This window comes from Microtus oregoni, unplaced genomic scaffold (assembly GCF_018167655.1).
Source record: "Microtus oregoni isolate MIOR12 unplaced genomic scaffold, Mior012 000001F_ref0000356, whole genome shotgun sequence".
NCBI classification, from domain to species: domain Eukaryota; kingdom Metazoa; phylum Chordata; class Mammalia; order Rodentia; family Cricetidae; genus Microtus; species Microtus oregoni.
In genome coordinates, this window is record NW_024543060.1 from 34,780,734 (window position 1) to 34,803,568 (window position 22,835).

Here is a 22,835-nt window from a genome sequence, read left to right on the forward strand (position 1 = left end):
ATTTTACATCTGAAAATCAGAATCAAGCAAAATAAATTACAAAAACTTATCAATAGAATTGCCCTTTTACTCTTTTCAAAGCTAAGCATTGCTTGAATTTTGATAAAAACTGTCTCAGTCTATGCTCAGTTTAGCATGAGAATATTATGATGTTCCTCCTGAAGTGGGCCCATTTTAAAGATGATCTACTTTCTTTAGAAAGGGTTATGAGCAGAAACCAGCCATGAAATACACATAGGGGATTCACAGCTTTAAAATGGGCTTGACTCCAGACAGCTTAAAAGTTCTTGTTCTAATCGACTGATTATGCAAAATGATTATGATGATTATGATTATGAAATTTTGGCTAACGTGACCTAGCTCTTAGTATAGTTCAAATGTTACCCAGGATTTACATCCTGAGACCAGACCCAACCTTGCAAAAAGGAGGAAGGAAGAACAATAGAGATGAGCTTCCCTTTCTTATAGCTAAGCAAGGGAACAGTTCAAAAACTTTTAAAATCTGAGTTTATGTTTTTAATGATTTGAAAGAAGCAGATTATGCCTTGGGTGCTGTCTTACTTCCCTTGCTGTGAAGTTCCCTCAGTTTACAGTTCTGTGCCCACTAATTGAGTGTTGCCAGGCAGAAGGCTGTGAAGGAACACAGTATTCGAAGTCTCCCTGCTCGCCTTGTACGTTCACATCTTTCCTCTGGGCCTGGGTGCTTCCTCTTCCTTTAATTACTCCAATCACAGTGGGATAAAGACCACAAGAACTACTTCATTGAAAAAAATATTTTTACACAGGGTTTCATAAGGACATTTCCATGAATGTATATCTTTCAAGCATATTGTCTCATGCCCCCTGTACCATGGTCTGCTTCCCCATTTTCCTGTTTGTTCCCTTTGTTCTCCAGACAATTTCGCATCTGTTTTCATATCATTAATTCAGAGAATGACCTCAAATTTTAACTTGATTACTTCTCTAAAGACCCTCTCACGGAATATGGTCATATTCTGTTACTGGGATGGAGAACTCAACACATAAATTTACTGACAGTAGGGGCACAATACAACCCATAGCAATGACCCTGTAAGAGAGAGTCTACTGAGAAGGGAGATCCAGCAGCTACAAATATCTCGATTCTAGATTCAAGTCTGCCCCAAGGAAAGCCTCTCAAATACTTGGAAATTTTTGGGGGATGCTGCACAAGAAAGCAACATTTTGGACTGCTACACAAAAAGGCAACATGAATAATTTATGGAAATTTTATCCCGAGGCTTTGTCTATTTGTATTGGAGATTGGCTTGCCTTTAGTGGGACTTAAAGGAGCCATATCTCTACAGCTAAACTAGAAACCAGCCTATGAGGACACACTTATTCATTGGTTCTGAATCAGATCCTTAGTATATATTGACCTGTATTTTTTCTATAGTTGCTTTTCACTTACAACTTCCCATGTCTCCCACCTGTCTACCTACCTCAAAAATCATCTTGCATTATCTTGGTTATATTAGGTACCATGTGTGAGCTGTAGCCTTAATCTTCTTGGTGTTCTGCTACTAGATAGCATAGATATTCTTAGACTTCTAACTTGTATCTGAAAAAAAAAATCTAGAACAAAACTCCTTCCAAATCCATCTATTGTGGATCTTTGCTTCCATATTAGTCTTCTACTTCCCTTTGCTCAAATAAAAAATATTCTCCACACTGACTCTAAGTCACATTTGTCAGATCATTCTAATTGAAAGTATCATTTTGTAAGCTTCCTATTCGTGTTAGACTTTGTAAGTTGTATGAAATAAGGGGTCTCTAACTACTGTCAACTGGGTTCAGGAAAAAGAGAAAACTAAGATCAAGTCAAACTTTTGTGTCTAGCAGGGACATCTAACAACAGATAGCAGCTCCTTTCATCCTGATTATAAGGTCAGTAACTACAGTCGCATGACTCATCCTCCTGCCGGATGCCTCACCTACAGACTGTCAAACTAAAGCTTAGGATTGGGCATACTAATATTTGAAACACAAAAACACTCAGATAATACTATGAGTAGTTGATTTCTTCCTACTTTGTAGATTTCCACTCAAAACTAACACTGAAAGACTTTAGAGAAGACACATGTACTTCCGCAAAAAAACAGAAAATGTAGTTTGAGTTAAATGTCAATCAGTGATAAGTGCAAGTCTTGAGAAAATGATGCAACACTTACCTACGTCTGGCCTTAGAGGGCCCCTCCTGCACTCAAATACACACTCACGTGCACACACACACAATTTAAATTTAAAAATAAATCTCTTAAAATTTTCTTTATAAAAAATGAAAGAAAAAAGCTTCTCAAACGAACAAAACATACCTAGCCTTAGAAAAGCTAACTATGAGGTCTGGAGACTATGTAAGCAGAAGACATTTCCACTGGGCAGAGCCATCTTAGAATCCATGGTGAAATTAGGAAAATAAGGTATGTCAGTCTTGTATCTTGATAAGTTATGATGAAATGTTGCCAGTCTCTTCAGCTCTTTGGGAGTTCTCCGCCCCGCCTCATCCCTCCTTCCCACTTTCTCATTCCACTCCTCTCTCTCTCTCTCTCTCTCTCTCTCTCTCTCTCTCTTTGTCTTGACCTTTGCAAATAAATACCTACACAACACATAGCACAGTGAAGTCAATTTACTAAAATACACATGCGGCACTATCACTCTAGGGAAAGAAATCTATGTACTGGCCAAAAGCCACCGATTTATGCCATTCCACCAATTCTCTCCAGGTAGGAGCAAGAGACTGCATGCCAACAGATCCTGAAATCCTCAGTAGGTGAGACTGTAACCTCTATTGCTGTTTCCACTTGCTTCTGACACGTTAGCAATCAAGGCACATTAATTAAGTTTTATTAGTAATATAAGTCACTCAGATATGACCTTCTTCAGCTAAATTTCACATCAATTGAAAGGAAATGTTTAAGTTGAAAAAAAAAAACTAGTTTCTTTGACTTCTAGATTAATTCTAGCCAATTCATTATGTTTTAACTTGGCACTGCATCTGTGTTTTGTTGAATTGAAATTTATGAAAGAGATTTAGTCGAAGACAAGCATGAAATTAAAAAGTGTAAAATGAGCTGAGGTCTCTACTCTGTCATTTGGAAAAAACAGAGGATGCCTCCAATTATCCAATAGAATAAAATTAATAAAAATTATATATAATATCATATTAGATTTTATTCCAGTAGAACAACATTATTACATCTGATTATAAATCACATGAATAGGTTGTGGCAATCCAAAGGGAAAAATTTATACTGTTGGTAATGGTGTAGCTTCTCACATACAAGAGCGTATGTAAAGTATATGCTACTTGTATCATTAAATTCTTATTATATTATAATGTACTAATCCAATTTCCCTAAGTGCTCCATTATTTTTCATTTTGACTGCCAAGTGCACATATATTTTATGTTGTTGGTGAATTAAGTAGAGGCATGTTAAACAGATTGATATTCCAGATTCTCTTTCTGATTTAACCATATTTTTATAGTGCAAAATAAGATGAGAAAAAAATGTGCTATTTTCTGCAGGTCACATCCTGTGGTTTATCATAAAGGCAATATATATTGTGTCCAGAAATATATTGTAAGCAAACAAATGGTGTGATAAATAATATCATTTAAAATGAGTGTGGTTGCTTACTTGAGTCAGAATCACTCAGAAACCAATAAAATTTGTGCTTTTAAACATATTAGTAGTAAAGAAATAGCAGTGTTGAAAATGCCTGTGATTACATTGTGTTGGAAGGTGCCCAAAATAATATAATAAGAACACAGTTCCATAATAACTACCTGCCACCTCCAACAACAACATCTTTTGGGTATGATAGAGATTATTAGCACAGAGGGATGGGATGGGCAACAAATTGTACCAAAATTTTCTCTCTAAAGTTTAGAATAACCGCTTATTTGCTTCATAAATCCAGGTGTGGGAAATATGAGCTGAGCCATTGATCTGCTCACAACATGAAACCTTTAGGTATTGTGATCAGATGTAAGTTATAAATCAGTTTATGTGGCCTTCACGATGGGTATCAAAATTCAGTTAGCTCATGCGAGGTGTCGTAAGCAATCAAGCAAATTATTTAAGACCTGAGTAGCCAAGGCATGTCATTGTAATACTAACAATATCACTGAATTATTTTGACTAAAAAATATTCACCTAAGGTAGAAGTAATAGACTTAACACTAGATAGTAAATTCTGAAAGGTCAGAGAGGAAGGTATTGTATTACAGCCAGCATTGCAATCAACATCCTACAAATGGTGACTTATTAAGGTGATAGTTTGAACAAACACCAGGAGAATCCTCTATCACTATTGTTATGAAGATTAGAATACATGCACTACTGCCTGGGAGTAAGGGAAGCTGGAATGAAGCATTATAAGTCCCTGTTTGCCACCTCCCAGAGCTGCATAAAGTAGTCAAATGGAATTCATGTATTATTTTTATTGAAAGCTGCTGTCAGGCCTGATAATCTGTGGCATGCAAGTGCAGGAAGGGCCTTGGCGAGAACTGATGAATTCTCTCTCTGATCTGTCTGTAATGAAGGCGCCCATGCATATCGCCAGCCCTGGCCAGCTCTCCTTGCAAATAAACTCAGTATGCCTAGGGTTTCATTTTCTAGGACAAACTAACATACATACACAAATACAAATACTCTCACATATTCATAGTAACTATACAATTTGCAGCATGAACTTGGTGCTATAGAATGATGTTTTCCTTTATTCTAATCCAAGTTTATAATTTAATAAAAATAAAGAAATAAAATAATCAGACTCCTGAAATTGAAGGTTAATCAATCCCTTCCGAAGAGTCAACTGTTGTGTGACTCAAAGAAAAACCAAGATAACACTACCTAGCTTTCTTTTATTTCCCCTTATCAACACTTGCAAATGTTTAAGCTCCTTGCGATTTAGAAAAAAATTAAAATAAAATGAAACAGAATTTAAAGCATCCTTTAACCCTGATTCGGACTAACTGATTTCTCTGTGTGTCAGTTTTTCCACATAGCACAATTTTGCCTTGATTCCCTCCATCTCCTCCTTTGGCCTCCACTGCAGTCTGGATTCAGTTCCTATAATGCCATCAGAATTATACTAAGATCATAGGTGACTTTCATGCTGTTAACCTCAGCAGAACCCTTTCAAGTTTCATGAGTTTGTTGGATTTAAGTATCTGACAACAGTAGAAATATTAGACCCTTTCTCCAAACACAACCCTTTTTTGTTAGTGTTCTATCTTTCCTGGCTCACCCCACCTGCATTTCTAGCTTTTCTCAGTTTATACTCTATCCTTTTTATCTTTATTATCATGCCCTCATTTCATCAGCTTGATCCACTGCAACATCAGCTCCCCACTCATACTTCAACCATCTTAAAGTGATTACTTTTATTGTTCTATTATTAAATAAAAATCTAGAGTCAGATATCAGGGTAAATACCTAATTGATCAGAGAAACAGCAGAGAAGCAAACAGTGATTCCTCTATCTCTCCTTCCTCAATCGAAAAGGGCCTATGAATACTACTTCTTGTGTCTCTCTATTTGTCTTGAGTCCTTCAAAACCTCTACGGCTAATTCTGGACAGCTAGTAACTAATTCCACCCTCTGATAGTTTGTAAAATAATTTTCAGAGACTAGAAACTTACATTGCATGGTTAAATGAGCTACAAAAGTATAATACTTTAATCAAGAGTAGAAATATACATAAGGTATTGCTATGGGACAATGGTTTGTACCCTGTCACTTGTATTTTAATAAAACACTGATTGGCCACTAGCCAGGAAGGAAGTATAGGCAGGACAACCAGGCAGAAAGCAGAGGTGGGGCGGCGACAACAGGAGAATACTGGGAAGAGGAAAGTTCATTCTGCAGTCATAACCCAGCCCAAGAAGAAGCCAGATGTGACTGCCTTGCCAAATAAGGTACCGAGCCACTAACAGACAAGTCTAATGGGGTAAAAATGCAATGTAAGTTTCTAGTTTCCTTCACTTCTATGTCCATGAATAAATAGATGTTGATGAAAGAAAAAGAGAGGACTAAATATTGAGTCATTCTTGTGAAGGAAAAAAAAAAACCAAGTATTTTATGGCTAAAAGGTATAGGACCCAGCCATGACAAACTCAATAGCAGCCCGAGTCTCAGGAGTTTATCCTAAGGAAATACCTCGTTCCAAGAAAGACCACAAACTGGGACCACCCAGGCACCACCCAGGAACAGACAATCCAGATGAAATTTTTAACTTGCCAACCACTTAGATAGGATCACCAGCCAGCACACACCCATCACTTTTCACCAGGACACCCCTAGACAAACGTTAGCAACTCAGGGGTCTGGAACCTTAGAAATCCGTCACTCCAACATTTGCTATTAGAAAAATCCAACCCCAACTGAGCTCGGGGCTCTCTATGCACACCAATACATTGGACACCTGGAGAGTTTGAATTTGAACTTGAATAAAAATAAAAGCTCTTTGTTTTTATATACAGGACTCAGTCTCCTAGTTGGTTTTTGGGAGACTTCATGATCTGGGCATAAACAAAAGGCAAAATGGCTGACTTTGCACATGTGCACATGATATGTAAGAACATGAAAGGGGGCCGGGCTCGGGAGGCAGAGGCAGGCGGATCTCTGGGAGTTCAAGGCCAGCCTGGTCTACAAGAGCTAGTTCCAGGACAGGCTCCAAAGCTACAGAGAAACCCTGTCTCGAAAAATGTCAATCTCCATCTAAATCAAGGCTTATCTATTAGTACTAGAGCCAGGCCTTATTCTACCCTCCAAATTAGTAGAACATAAAATATAATCGTTATTATGTTTGATACAGGAAAAGATACATGGTGGTAGATGCATGACTAGATGAGACTATTGAAGCAGTTCTTAAACTAATTGTGTAAATTCTCTCTAGAAATTAAAAACATGCTAATCTTTTCTAGAACTCTTTTCTAATTAAAATATCATTACCATAGCTTATAACAGAAAAAGTACAAAGAACATAAGCATCAATGAGAAATGAGTAGTTGACTGACTTTCTGACTCTTTCGGAACATTATGCAACAATTATAGGAATTTAGCAGCATCACTGTATCTGGAAGAAACACTACAATGAATAGTTGTTTTCTAGTACTTTGATCTCGAAGAATCATTATGGTGAACAGTAAAGAATCATTATAAAAAACAGTGATTGTTTTCTCTTATTTGTTGAATTGTTTTTTTGAAGGGATGTGGCAGCCTTCCCATGACTTTGGTAACAAGATGCCTCTGGCACAGCTGAGTTTCTTGGATTACTGGGCACAGCAAATGTCTCACAGTAAAGGACTAAAGATATGGGGACATGTGATGCTCTCCTCTGAAAATACACATAGATTAGATAGGATGTGGGTGAGGGGTAATACTTTACCCAAAAACCAACTTAGTGTAACAACCACTAAATATGCCTGTGTACGGCTGTTTAAGGTTCAGTTCAGTCCATCAGAGAGGTTGGACCTTCCTGCTGCCATACAGGCCTTAAAATTTTATCTGGTCATGACCTCTTTCTTCACCTGACCCACACGACACAGAACATCATGGGACATGGCACTCATAAAGACATGCTAATACAGTGAAGCCTGTAGTTACTTTCCCAGAATTCTTTTCTAATTAAAATACCTTTACCATAACTTCATGCCAGAAAAAGTACAAAGAATGTAAATGTTCAGTGAGAAATGATTGATTGACTACCTTTCTGGCTCTTCCAGAACATAATGCAATAATTACAATATAATTTGTGAAAAAGTAAGGTGCTATATTTAATATTAATGAGACATACACTTTTAAGGCATATATATAACATTAAATCTCAGTGTAGTAATATATAATTCTGAAATGAAGTATAATAATATTAATAATGATGATATTAGAGAAAATGTACTTTAAAGAATGTCGTTTTGTGGGAATGATATTTGCAAGATTTGCTAAATTACCTGATTTCAATTTATAGCTCAGAACCGTTCTAGCATTCTACTTCACAGTAGTAGGCATCTAACCATATTCCATAAAATTCTTCCCCCTGTTTTGATTAGATTTAGGCTTTTTAACCAAATTACTCCTTTCTGATGCCATATTATATTAGCTGAGCCTCAGCTGAGTGATGGCTTAGCCTACATTTCACATTCATAGATAAAATATTTTAAGTTTATTTTGGTAATCCATTGAACTGGGTGTTTTCACTACACAAATACATCCAAATAGAAACTGTGCACTAGTATGCATTTATCTAAAGTTACAGATTGTTTTTCTCTTGTGTCCCTTTTTTTCTGGTCCCTATTTTTGGTTCTTTCTTTGCAATGTTATATGACAGTTTTATTAGTTTTTCTTTCCACCCATCAATTTCAGATAAAAAACAAGAGATGAGGTCTTGTAACTCTCCTTTGAATTATATTTCTTGTGGTTTTCACAAGTTTATCGTGAGCCCTTACCAGGAAGTCATTTTATTTCACTCAACAACATCCCTTTGCCCTAGTGTTTACTTTGGGTTTTATTATTTTCAGTTATCATAGTCACCAACCAGAAAATCTGTCCCCGTCTCCCACTCCCAGGCAACATTTGTGTTTTCCTCCAGGTAATGTCTTCTGTTGGATGCACCCCATGTTCCCACCTGCATAGACAGCAGAAACGAATCGTCTCCAGAAATGTAAGGGAGTTACCAAACTTCACTCATATTTTTAAAAACAAAAGGAGTGAAGGACTAGGCAGAGAAGCCAGAAGATAGCTCTGAGACCTTTTTGTATGAGCTCATTAACAACCTGTATGATCTCAATGCTGACAGTAAGAAAACCTGTGCTTCCTGCTCCTTCTTCTCTGACTCCTCCCATAATTAAGAAGTGGTGCGCCCATTTAATTTAAAGTCAGCCTTAAGGAAAAGCCTCTCTAATTAAAGGTCTCTAATATAAGGAGGATCTTTTCTTAATTTTTCTTTATTATCTGAATCTTTCATTTATCTCTGGCAATATAGTTAGGACTATACTTAGAATTTGATTTTTGTAAGGATTCCTTCCATCCAAAGATTCTTTTTTTTTATTTTTAAATTTATTTATTTATTAAGGATTTCTGCCTCGTCCCCGCAACCGCTTCCCATTTCCCTCCCCCTCCCCCGATCAAGTCCCCCTCCCTCATCTGCTCTAAGAGCAATCAGGGTTCCCTGATCTGTGGGAAGCCCAAGGACTGCCCACCTCTATCCAGGTCTCATAAGGTGAGCATCCAAACTGCCTAGGCTCCCACAAAGCCAGTATGTGCAGTAGAATCAAAAACCCACTGCGATTGTTCTCGAATTCTCAGTATTCCTCATTGTCCGCTATGTTCAGCTAGTCCGGATTTATCCCATGCTTTTTCAGACCTAGGCCAGCTGGCCTTGGTGAGTTCCCAATAGAACATCCCCATTGTCTTAGTGTGTGGGTGCACCCCTCGTGGTCCTGAGTTCCTTGCTCGTGCTCCGTCTCCTTCTGCTCCGTCTCCTTCTGCTCCTGATTCGGACCTTGATATTTCTGTCCGGTGCTCCCATGTGGGTCTCTGTCTCTGTCCAAAGATTCTTTAATGAGGTGAAAGACAGTGTGCATAAGAATCACAGAATGATTTCAGGCTCTTGGTTATATCTTTTAAAAGTTGTTTCTACGAGTCTAGTTGGGAATGAGGACTAAGCACTATATACAAACCTATACTTGTATCTGAGATAGAGAGCTTCTCTCAAAGCACATTAGGAAAGTTTCAGCAAGTAGACTGCACCACCTAGTCTTGGTAGACAATAGAGAACAAAGGCAATAACCTATGTTTCTTATGGTACACTGGGGTCTTTCTAAGAGATAACTCATAGGAATTAACAAGAAACTTCTCTCTGCTGCCTAGATTGCATTGTTCTAGAAGACACTATGAAAGTGTCTGGGGAGAAAGGACATCAGTACCCTTATCCAAGGCTAGACTCTGTACTAAAATACCAACCTGCAGGTCAGCAACTGCCCACTGGGGCAATAGCAGCAAAACTGTCGGTGGGTTAATGTAATTAATCTTTCTCTGGAAGAATCTAGCTAGCTCCCAAATAATGGCATGGAGAGTTGTATTAATTATGAGAGCTTGGCCTATAGGTTAGGCTTGTTTCTAACTGACTCTTATAGCTTTTATTAACCCATTCAGATTAATCTTCATTCTATCTTGTGATGTTACCACTCTTTCATCTTGCACCTCATGTTTTCTTTTTGTCTCTCCTGGCATCTCTCTTGATCTTTTTACATGATGGCTGCTGAGACATAGGAACCTCTTTTTCATGAGTGTGGCCACTGGTAGGCCTCCCTCTCATTCTCCAGTGGATAATCCCAAACATATTCACATATGGGCAGCAATAACTAGACTCAGCAGTTAAATAAATAAATGATAAGTAAGAATTATAAAAGGAGGACATGAAGCTGGGAAGTAGATATGATGGGGGAAAAATTGGGGGGAACTAGAAGGCAAGAGTGAGGGCTGGATATAATCAAGATGCCTGGTATATATGTATAAGCTTTTCAATACATACATGTATGTATATATTTATAAACTGAAAAATGTGCTGATTTCCACTCCTTAAACTTACCCACCTTCTGCTGTAACAGATTCCACATTTGGCAACAGTCTTGAGTAGCAGCCTGCTTCCCAGGGTTCTGGTGATTGACTTGTCAAATCAATTCAGTGACTTCTGTCTTTCCATTAGATGGCTGCTGTGTGTTAACAGGGGGGACGCCAGTGGTCCTTCCTAGACAACTTACGCTCACTACTTCTCAAAGTAGTTCCTACAGGCTATGGGTGCCCTACTTCAGCAAGCTCCTCTTTGATACTGACCCACCTCTTCCCATTGCTCATGAGATTCTCCCGTGCTCTGATACTGGGTTCCAAACACTATCTGCTGCATTCTTAACTCATAAGCAGCTTTTTTGAATCTGAACATTTTCATGGCACATTATGACATGTAATGAGCAGTTATTTCTAATTTCTTGAACAAATTTAAATTGAGGTTCTTCCGCTCCATTTAATTTCAACATCTGCTCATGGACTGCATTTGATTCAGGCTCTTTCTTTACTCTTTGTGTCTTTTCTATAATTATTTTTCCACTTTCCCCTTAATCATCAAACCTACATGAACTCCTGGTGCATTTCCAGGTCTTTTTCAAATTAGCTTAACAGCGACACAGAGTCAAAAGTGGTGTTTAATATTAATATTTGCAAGATAAGATTCTGTCCTTTAATAATTAAGGCCTTTCCAATCATGGCTTTGATTTCTATTATGTAATCAAAGCGGAACACAACAAATTGCAAGCTTCCCTTCTCATCAATCATATGAGAGCAGTAATCTTTCTTGCCAAAAAAAATATGTCTGAACTGAATAATGGTAAATTCTGTTTTCAGTTGCAAGACAGTATTTAGATATTGAAATTTTCTCTTATATAAGAGTCTTTTTCTCCATTTTCTATATCAAGTGAGTGATAGATTCTAAAGGAAAAGTTCACTGGTTTTGAAAAAGAATGATAAGCATACTTGGTTCTCCATATCTTTGTAAACACCATGGAATTCAATTATTTCCCACAAGAACATATTTAGTATAGTTAAACATTATATATAAAAATATTCATAGAATCAGCTCATCATTATCATCTTCTGAGCTGATATACTTAGACGTCCTTGGAAGAAAAATGACTTCTGTGATGATATGGAATTAAAATAATAAAAATACAGTGCACTTCCAGAGAATATGACATTCCCCTTAAATATTTCCTCACTCACAAATATTATGAACACAGTGACTGTAAATACGGTGAATAAAATGCAAGCAAGAAGTGCTCCCCTTGCAATACAACCAAAAGAAGAGATTACCTCAATATTCTCATTTATGAAAAGCAGATATGAACTGTCTAGTGACCATGAGTGAGTTATGGCCCCATGGGGAAGAAGTTAACAATATTTCCCTGCAATTCCAAAGTCTGCACTCACTCTGTATTCGTATCCTTCACCATATCCTGCAGGAAATGATTCAGTCTGGTCATCCATTTATCCCCATATGCATACAATGCACACCAGTAGAATCTCTAACCTATAGGCTTGTTCAGAGGACTAGTTTAAAAATATAATACAGTATATTTTATATGCATGTATGCATATTTTTATATATCAGAATGTATTATAAATAAGTAGGAAGAAAAGTAGCAAGGTGTGGTGGTGCATATACCTACAGTCCCAGCTAGTCCCAGCTACTGGAGAGGATGAGACAGGAGGATTATGTAAAGTCAGTAATTTGAGGCCAACATGAATAACATAACAAGATTCTATGAGACAGGAGGGGAAGATGAAGTGAGAGAGAGAAAAAAAAGAGACAGAAGAGAGGAGATGGGAAACTTCTCAATAATCTATTTCAACTATACATTATTTATAATGCTTACAATCATCATTATATAGTCTTTGGTCACTAAAATTTTCCTAAATGTTTGAATTAAAGTATTCTATTTAATTATTAGACTTGTTTCTAGGGAAACAAGAAATTTTCAACTATATTCTATAGTTAAATTTTCAATAAATTAACAAGATGATACTATGGCAAAATAATTTTAGAATTAGACTGCACTCTGTGCATTTGCAGCATTATCATTGCTGTTGATGATGGTGACAATGATATCTGACACATTTTTACAATTTAAATTATCATCCTTTTCCTCCAGGTAACTGTAGTTTAAATTCCCCATCCTGTATTCTGTTGTTCCTCTGTCACTGAAGACTTGTTGAAGAATGACAAGTCTTGGAATCATTGTCCTTTCTAGTTGCTTTATATCAATGATGTATGTAGGCTACCTTTTTGATACCATTGTCCTTTCTAGCTTGCTTCATTTCATTTATGTGTATGGGCTACCTTTAGATACCCCAAATGTGACAATAACCAAGAGTAGCCACAAGCCACTGAAAGAAAGTAGTAATAAAAGAAAAATGAACCTAATTATCCATGTAGTTATGGAAATAATTATTTTTCTAGCCTTTCAACTACACATAGTTGAAACTTTAATCTACAAACATACTATAAATTTTGGCTTTCATCTCTTTAATTGAAGTATCATTATACTATTGTTCTCCTGTTCTCTTCAATCAAAGTCAAAACACTACAAAACAGGTGTGTGCCTTTGTTTACCCAAATGATAGTCAAGAGTTGGGGTGCCCAGAAAAGGAACCATCATAATAGTCAAAAGTAAATTTCCAAAATATATAAATGACCATTAAAATAATTACAATCATTTCCTCTGGTCCTCTTTGCACTTCTGTTGCTGTTGTTAAATATTATGACCAAAAGTAACATAGAGAGGAAAGGATTTATATTTGTTTATAGTTCCAGAGAGAGAGTCTGTAATGACAAGGAAAGCATGGATGTAAGCAACGGGATCAGAAAGCTGACTGATCATATTTCTATGTACACACAAGAAGCAGAGAAAGACAACAGTAGAGGTAGGAAAACCTACAAACCCTTGAAGCCCAGCTCCAGTGCCCTACTTCCTCTAAAATGGCTCCACCTCCAAAAGTTTCACAGCCTTCTTAAAGAATGCTACCAACTAGGAAACATATGCTCAAATACAAGAGCCCATGATATAGTATTTCTCATTTATACCGTAACACCTCTACATACCTAGCTGTTTATTTTAAGGGAATTTTTGCCCAATCTCCTTATCATCAAGGAACAAATATGAAAGAAAGAAGGCAGGGAAACAGCCCTACCTGTCAATTGTAGACATCCTTTTTCTGGAAAAATCTAACCAAAAGCCATATTGAGGGGGAAGTATATGGAGCAAAATTCAAATAGAAATTAGTTCAGTTAATCCTTCAGTTTAATGTATTTGAATCATTTTTGTAACCGATTTTTTCAAGTATCATGAATTAATAAATTAATACTTGTTTTATATCTGTTACGTTTTAAAAGTTGCTGTGTTCAAACAAGAGAGCTTTAGAGACCATTTACTCCCTCCCAAAGAGTACTTTTTACTTTTATTTTAATATCTGGGAATTCAACATTGTAAATATGAATATGGTTCTATATCTATGCAAATATGTTAACAAAATGCAACTCTAGAAACTATTGTTTGGAAATTAATACAAGAGATAGACGCATGCAACTCAAGAGAGGTTTTTCTAGTACCATTTTAATAAGATAACAGATTATTGATCTGGGAAATTTAACTCAAGAAGGGGAATTACAAATAGCACACTCACTCTCCTCTCAAACCCTATCACGCAACTCAGCCCTCAATTGAATTAAAAGATGATTTCAAGAGAGTTTCTTAGAACATATTTTGGACTTCCAATTCTTGTTAAAAAATCACATTATCTTATTAGACAGTTAAGCTTTCTTATAAAGAAGAAACAATGTTTAAGAATTATCCATGCTGTAATTTTAAACCACAAAATAGCAAGACTCTGAGAAACAAACGAAAATTTTATTTTGAAAGCACATATATATATTTAGATGTATTCACAATGTTAATGGCATTAAAATGGACAGATACTAAAAAATAAGACATAACCAAACATAAGAGCTCTGTCTTCCTATCAGTGTCTTTCCTCCACATGTTATTTAGGGTTTCAATTGCTGTGAAGAGACATGATCATATCAACTCTTTTTTTAAAAAAAAAAAAATGTGTAGCTCAGGCTGGCCGTGAACTCGTGATCTTCCTGCCTCTGCCTCCTTCAGCAAATCCTACCACTGTGCGCTACCACAACTAGCTCATAACAATTCATATAAAGGAAAACATTTCATTGTGGTGGCTCAGTTACAGTTTACAGGTTTAATCATTGTCATGGGGGTAAGACATGACGGAGTACAGGCAGACATGGTGCTGGAGAAGTGTTTGGAAGTCCTACATCTTGCAGGCAACAGGAAGCGGTCTGTAACACTGGGTGGTAACTTGAGCATATCTGAGGCTTCAAAGCCCACTTCCACAGTGACACACATCCTCCAAAAAGACCACACCTCCTAATGGCATATCTCCCTATAATATTATGGGAGTCAATTACATCCAAACTACCATACTCCATTAGTAAATCTAGCGTGTGCATGGTGTGTTTTTAGATGGCTTGGAATCACATAAAGCAGAAGTAGTAGATGGATGAAGGCCAAGAATGTCCTTCTAGGAAATAAAATAAAAAAATCTGCTTTAACTATTGCATGTTAAGCAAACTTAACTTGGATATATAGCATCTCTATTGCCAGGAATAGAGTTATTAGTGTGTATGTACAAGTGAGGTATAACTGGATCATATGATATTTTTACCTTAAGTTTTTTGAGACACCTTTTACACTGATTTCCATAATGTAAATGTGACTTCCCATTTTCCAAGATCCTCACCAGCACATGGACGTGTGTGTGTGTGTGTGTGTGTGTGTGTGTGTGTGTGTGGTGCGTGTTTTGTTTATCTGCTTGTTTTCTTTTTTCATGGTAGTCATTCTGGCTAGTAGGAAAATTGGATCTCAACAAAATTTTAATTTGCATTTCCCTTACTTCTAATAAGGCTGAACACCTTTTAAAAGGTTTATTAGTCATGTGACTTTTTTTTTCTTCTGTGGACTCTGTCCAGATCCATAGCTCATTTTTAAATTGTTTTCATTTATTTCTTCATACTTCTTTTATTGTGTGTTTGTGCGTGGAAGTATGTGTGTATATGAATGCATGTATTATTTGTACAACTTTGGTAGTCACAATAGCTAGAGAATAGAATCAGCCTGGGTATCCATTAACAAATCAATAAGGAAAACCTGGTATTTATTAAATCAATTTCTATTTGGTACCATAGAAAGTAAAATTTGAAAATTTAGCTATAATTTTCACAGATAGAACTAGAAAATATTGTACTGATAAGTTTGATTTTTACACAAATCCTATTTTTGAATTCTTAGGTTTCTGTCTAGAAGCCAGGAAAGAGGAAATGACCCTTGTGGATAATTGTGGGATATTTGATTGCCACAATGAAACCCAAGACTGTGTTAATAAAATCAACCTTGGATCAGTGGGCAGAGTTAACAGGTAATTGACAGGAATTAGAGAGTACAGCGAAGCTGGGAACATGGATACAGAGAAACATAGGAAGGAGTAGGAAGGACTTGGAGTTTCATGGTCTTTTTTGGTTTGGCACAGCTAGAGAGAGTCCCTTTTGCTGGGTATCTGGCCAAAATGGAAGGTTTGCTGGTTGCTTTTTGGCCTCTCTGGGTAGGAGGTTTTCACCCCAACATCTGACTCATGAATCATTATTGGAAAATAGGCTGGTAGGATATAGACTTAGTTAAAAACTACATTTGTTGATAGCAGCAGAACTGGTACTGGTAGGACCGGAAATCCTACCCCTACCAGGCAAGGGCCTGAGAGACAAGAAACTGAAGGGGTTTCAGATGGTATTTAAAATATCAGTAGATTTAGGTGTAGCTGCTAAGTAGACCAGAAAGCAACATATTCTAAAATACACAAAATGTACAGGAAACACATCCAAAGCATTTGAACTCATGTCTCAAAAAATTAAAATGATCTAAGAATATATCTTCTAAAATTAGTTTGTTACCATTAGGTAAGGTGTACTTTCCATGTTATGCTGCAAAATAACTAAACGGAATACTTTCTTTTCTCTCTAGATCATCTCGTGTTCTCCAAAAGTTTATTTACTACTTACGCATCATCAGACTTACAAGAAGGGTGTAAGTCATCGGACTGACAATTAATAGGTGACATGAAGTTTGAGATCATTAATCAATTATTCAATCTAACAAGTCATTGATGTGACTGATTCTTTATTAAACCAGTCACAGTGACATATATTCACACAGCATAAGGAATATTCCACATTGTAAATAATTAAACAATGTTAGAGTCAAAAGCTTGCCTTTTTATTTAGAAAATATCTGAAAATTGTTCTTATTGTATATAGTTTGACTGTGTTAGAAATAAAACCTTTCCTTTTTATTTAAACAAAAGTGGGGAAATTTTGTGGGATATTTGTACACTGTGTAAAGATTTATTGCTCTGATTGGTGTAATAAAAAGTTGAATGATCAATAGTTAGGCAGGAGATGATAGGTAGGATTCCTGGTGAGAGAGAGAATTCTGGGAAGAAGAGAGAAAAGGAGACACTAGTAAGACTCTGAAGAAGTCAGACTTATAGTACAGAGCAGAGGTCAGAGATCATAGATTAACATAGATTAATAGAAGCAGGATAATTTGAGTTATAAGAGCCAATTGGGGACAAGCCTAAGGTAAAGGCAAAACTTTAATAATTAGTAATAAGTCTCTTGGTTAATTATTTGTGGGCTGGCAGTCCTGATGAAAAAGTACTGCTACATGTATTTCCTTGAGAATGTTCGTATGAGAGTTTCTGGTCTTGGCCTCACTAGAAGAGTTTAGATATCACTGGTGTGATGTTTTGTATGTACACTAGCAGATATATTTTATACCTCTCTCCACTTCAGACAAATTTACAGTATTAGACAAAAACTGTTACATAGAATATTTTTGTGCAAGTATCAATGATAAACAAGGAAGTCACAAAATGTTGCATGTTATCTATCCAACTCTACATTCAGTATCTTGCTTATTATGCATGTAACTGTACATAATAAACAAATTTATTGATTAAGTCATGAAAATAAATACTGAATTATTTTTCTCAAGTCTTTTGTGGAATCTAAAGATAATACTCTTCTCAGCCTGTGAAATTACTGATCGCAAGCACAATCATGGAATAAGAACCAGCATATGGGATAATAGATTATGGAATGCTTCATCCTAAATGGGACATATATAATATATAAATATATAATATGTAAATAAGGTGCCCTTCCCCTCAGATATCTTTGTAGAAAGTGGTAGACGACATTAAAAAACTATTTTATGGACACAACAGAATACTTGCACATATGAACTCACAGCAATTGTGAAAGCAGCCTCAAGACTTGAAGAGCTCAAGAAAGAAAAAACACCAGCTTGGAAGAGGGGAGGTGTCAAGAGAGTCCAACATTAGCTGGAGAGTTGTTGGCACCTGATACCTACTGGGAAAGGGAGATTCAGTTCCCTAATAATGTGAGCCCTGGTAAGTTAACCACTGGCCAGGGCAGGCTCCACCTTCAAGACTAGGTGGGCAACACAAACTGTGTTCCCCAAAAGGAAGGAAAAAAAAAAGAAAACTCATAATCAGGTGGGAAGGGAGGGAATGGGAAAACAGATAGCTATGAGAGCAGTTCTGGTAGGGAGATGAATATGTGCAAAATATGAAGTTATGAAGAGTTTATAAATTTATTTAAGAATCAATATACGGGTCTATCTCTTTTCTGAAGTGTTATAGTGATATTTCGTTGATACTTTATTATAGAAAAGGATGCTTTATGACTGTTAATGTTGTCACCATAATTTAGAGAGGGAAGAGAATCATCTACATTCCAGAAGCAATATTTCCATTAATACTTGCTCTAGGCTACATTTTTAGAGACATGCAAAATTCACGTGTCAAAATCTTAATCTACAAGGTAATGGTTTGTAAAAGTTGAGATTTGGTCAGGTCATTAAATTGCGAAGGGAGAGTCCTCATGATTGGGATAATTATTTTTTAAAAGACATATGAGAGGACCCCCCTCATTCCTCCTACCACATGGAGACTTAACAAAACAAATAGCCATCTTCAAATGCCAAAGCTAACCTTATGTGCCTTGAATTCCTAACTGCCCAAAATTGAAAACTTTATTTCTGCAGTTCATAAGTGATTTATAATCCCAAATTATACTAGTTAAAGTACAATCATAAATTTTTCAGTTATTTTAAGAGTCCTGATCACATATGGTATCTACAAGGGCCTATTTATTTAGGAAATGTTTCTGTATAGAAAATACCAACTATTATCAGTTGGTGAAATACAAATGATACCAGAAGAAATATATATAACAGAGCTAAAACAAAATCTGTTTTGTCAAGACGAGGCTTTGGGAATCATTAAATACAGAAATAAGTAAGAAGAAGCAGCCAAAGATGACTCCTTTTTCTAGATTCTGCCAGTGACAGACTTTGTGCCATTCATTTAGAGAGAGAATTCAGTTGAAAATAAATTTTTGGGTAAAATCACTAGAACTATTTTAGATCATGTGGAACTCAAATTTCTTGTAAGAAATCTAAGTAATATTTCCAAAAAGTGGCAAGACTATGGTTCTTGAGTTTGGGGCAGAATTTTTGGTTAAAAAGCAAACTATGAATGTCATTGAAGTATCCTCATGAGGGTGAAAAAGTAATAGATGATGGGGTCAACATAGAAATGTAAAAGCTTAAGGAATGGATAGGAAAAATAAACCCACAACGGACATGGAGAAGAACGAATAATAAAGAGGAATAGGAAGAAACCCTGGGAGAAAATCACAGAAAGTATAGTGGTGTTTCTTGCTTATAGGAGATAAAGATCAAAATAAATCAGAAGACAAAAAAGGTTTCATCTTACAGTCAATGTAAACATAGGAAAAAATAAGAAATGAATTTGTGTTGAAATGATAGCTGTAAGGTTTTACTGCTCTGTAAGCAAGCTTGAATTTCACAATAAGCTCAGAATGGGATACACGAACAGACACAACATCAGGGACAACAAGTCAAAGGTGGCTGGAGTCTTCCGGACACATTATTTTTCAATGGCTTTTATTTGGGAAATAATAAAGACGCAGAGCTGTTAAGTTAATTCACAGTACTTTTACATGGTGGGCAGCAGTTCTGGACAGAAAAGCATATCAATAAGTAGGACTATGAAATGACCAAAATGTCAGCCTTCAGAATCTAGGTTAGAAAGAGAAAAGCATATGTGGGCAAGGTGCCACATGATGGCAGTTGCAGCATTCAAGATACTGACTAGTGCTAGGGAACCAGTCGTTAGATCCTAGGCTATATAGCGAGAAACTGTCTCAAAAATGCAAAAGGAGTTAGTGGAATAGAAGGGGGAAGAAAAGAAGAAAAGGAGTAATAGGAAGATGGTGAAGAAAAAGAAAAGAAGAGAAAAGTGGAATCTATAAGGAAGAGGGGCATGGAGTCTAGTTTCCTGTATTCAAAGATTAGGCTCATTTGTGTTGCAGAATTTCAAGAATAGGCTGGCAAAGGGAGAAAGTAACAAACTAAAACTTTATATTTGTTGTGGAATATGGTTTTATGTTTAACTGTTTATGTGTTATGTTTTATTGTTTCTTAGAACATGGCTATAGATTTCAGCTAGGTGGGTGAATGTAGAAGCAAAGATCATTAGAATTAAACGTAAAGAGTGGCTGGCTTAGGTTGAGTCATTCACAAAGGTCTTCAGGTTGTCTTTAAAATTATTAAGTTGAAAATAGGAGCATATTAATTTGGATTTGAAAGTACATTTAAAAACATTGTCAGGAGGTAAAAAAATAATGGAGGCTTCAAGGAATGGAAAGGAACTGAACAAGTTTCTAATGGACTTGTGAGTGTGGTAGCTGTTTTCCGAAATCGATTGAAGAACCTTATGAGCACATGTTGTGTAAACCTCTTCTAGTGAATAGAATGGGACGGGACTGAAACCATGTGTTCATGACTCCTTATTTGACTGTTCAAAGAGAGTCTGGTCACTCTTTATTGGGTAGTTTAGACTTTTTGGCTTTGGAAAATTATACCACTACGTAAGAAAGCTACATGCTAAGAGGATGATAACCATATATAGAGGGATATTTAATCTAGCTGAACATCACCTTCCTGTTACCATATAAGAAAAAACACCCAGTGAAACCCACACAAATGATCAAATTGGAGGAAAATAGTGATATTGTTTAAATATTTAAATAATATTTAATATATTCATTTTCAAGATGGTTTGTTAAAATATATTGTGTAGCAATGGAAGTGGTTGGAAATTAAGCAAACAAATCCCATAAGAGATACATTTTATTTTTTAAAGGAGAAAATGAATTATTTGCATAGAATAATGTGAACTGGTGAAAATTAGGGTGTGCGGAGGAAATGAAAGCAGAGAGCAGAGTGATGTGGTCTGCAATTGGTTAACTTGAGAGTAACAGATGAAAGTGAGAAGAATCTAAGGAGGCTATTATAGATTGACTTAGGTCTACATCCATCATTTTGTGTTGTGTCATCTATCAGTTAACATTTACTATAATGGCTGTTATTAAGTTCATTCATTGGAAGTTAATTAAAAATCTTTGAGCATTAATGCTAAGTAAATATATCAATCTATGGCTGGTGAAATAAAGGCAACAGTAATGATGGGAAAGAACAATATTGGTTAGAAAGACATGTTCTGCACAAAGAAGAAAATTAAATGTATGAGAAACAGAAGCAATTAATAGTGGTGGAGTCACATTGTATAGATGCTACCTTTTCCCTAGAAAGATAAGTATTTCATAGTCTTTAACAGCATCTGTTTTGATTATTTTTACATAATTATTTTTCTGTACATGAATGTATCTGTGTGAATTTACAGTACACATATGTGGGTGCTGGATTCTTTTGCAGCTGGAGTTACAGGTGGTTGTAAGCCATTTCATGATAATCCTAGAAACTGAACCCAGGTCCTTGGTAAGAACAAGCACTCTTATTCATTGCTGAACCAGCTCTCCAGCACTGACTTGCTGTTTTGTAGTGAATAAGTTCCTAAATAAGTTTACATCACTGAAGGCAGACTTTTTAATGCCCTTGATATATAACATCAAATTAATTCCTAATATGTTCTTGGATGACTACTTTCCCTATTTTGAGTTTCAGGACAACAGTGTGACACTCATCTCATGGGGCAAACGCCACTGTATAAGAAACTAGACGTCTGCCCTATGATTTATGTAAGATCAAGTGGTAGATTTTTCTAAATCTCCCCTATTATGCTTCCCGCGGGCTGTTTCCATGTTTTTTTTTCCATTATTTCATCTGTCACAACTTTATTTATGTCCTTCTAAAATAAAGAAGCCTCACAAAATGCATGTATGACCTTCTTAGTGGGGCATAAAAGAGAAAACACTTCAGATTCTAATAAACTGATCCTTGAAAGCCATAAAGACACTTGGGTAAGAGAAATTGGGTATTTGACATTGAAATAAGACTTATCATAAGGACTTGTGGGAAAAAATGTTAATATGGATAGAATGCCTGTACAACAAAAGAGGATAGCAGATCTCATTATAGATGGTTGTGAGCCAACATGTGGTTGCTGGGACTTAAACTCAGGGCCTCTGAAAGAATAACCATTCTTAAGCTCTGAGTCATACAAAACAGAATGTGGATAGTAGACAAGTGTGCCAATCAAAGGTGGAGAGGTTGCCTACCATGCACAGGTACCTGCATTAGATGCCCAGCTCTAAAAGAACAATAAAATAAATTTAAGGAAGTACGAGATAAATAGAATAACAGAAATAGTTATTATATATATATATATATATATATATTACTTATAAATGAAATAGCTTCCTTTTCATTATTTAACTCATACATGTAGAATTTTTTGGGTCCTATCAATATGGAAAAAATTTAAATGGCCTGGAAGTGCTTAACTCCCTCTACTTGAGAATATAGAATACCTAATTTTAGAGTGGGAGAAGAGTTAAGAAAGCTGATTTTATACTCAACAGAGGATTATTTGAGACCCACTGAAATTACATAAGTTGGTTATGAGTCCCAATTTTCTTACTGCTAATGTAGTATTTTCTCTATTCTGGGCAATTGGTAATACAAAGGGAGTCATTTTATCAGCTTCACTCATAAGTTATTATAACTAAGAACTTAATTTTCTCAAAAAAAAACTTCAAGAAAATAAGTTCATTTCAACTT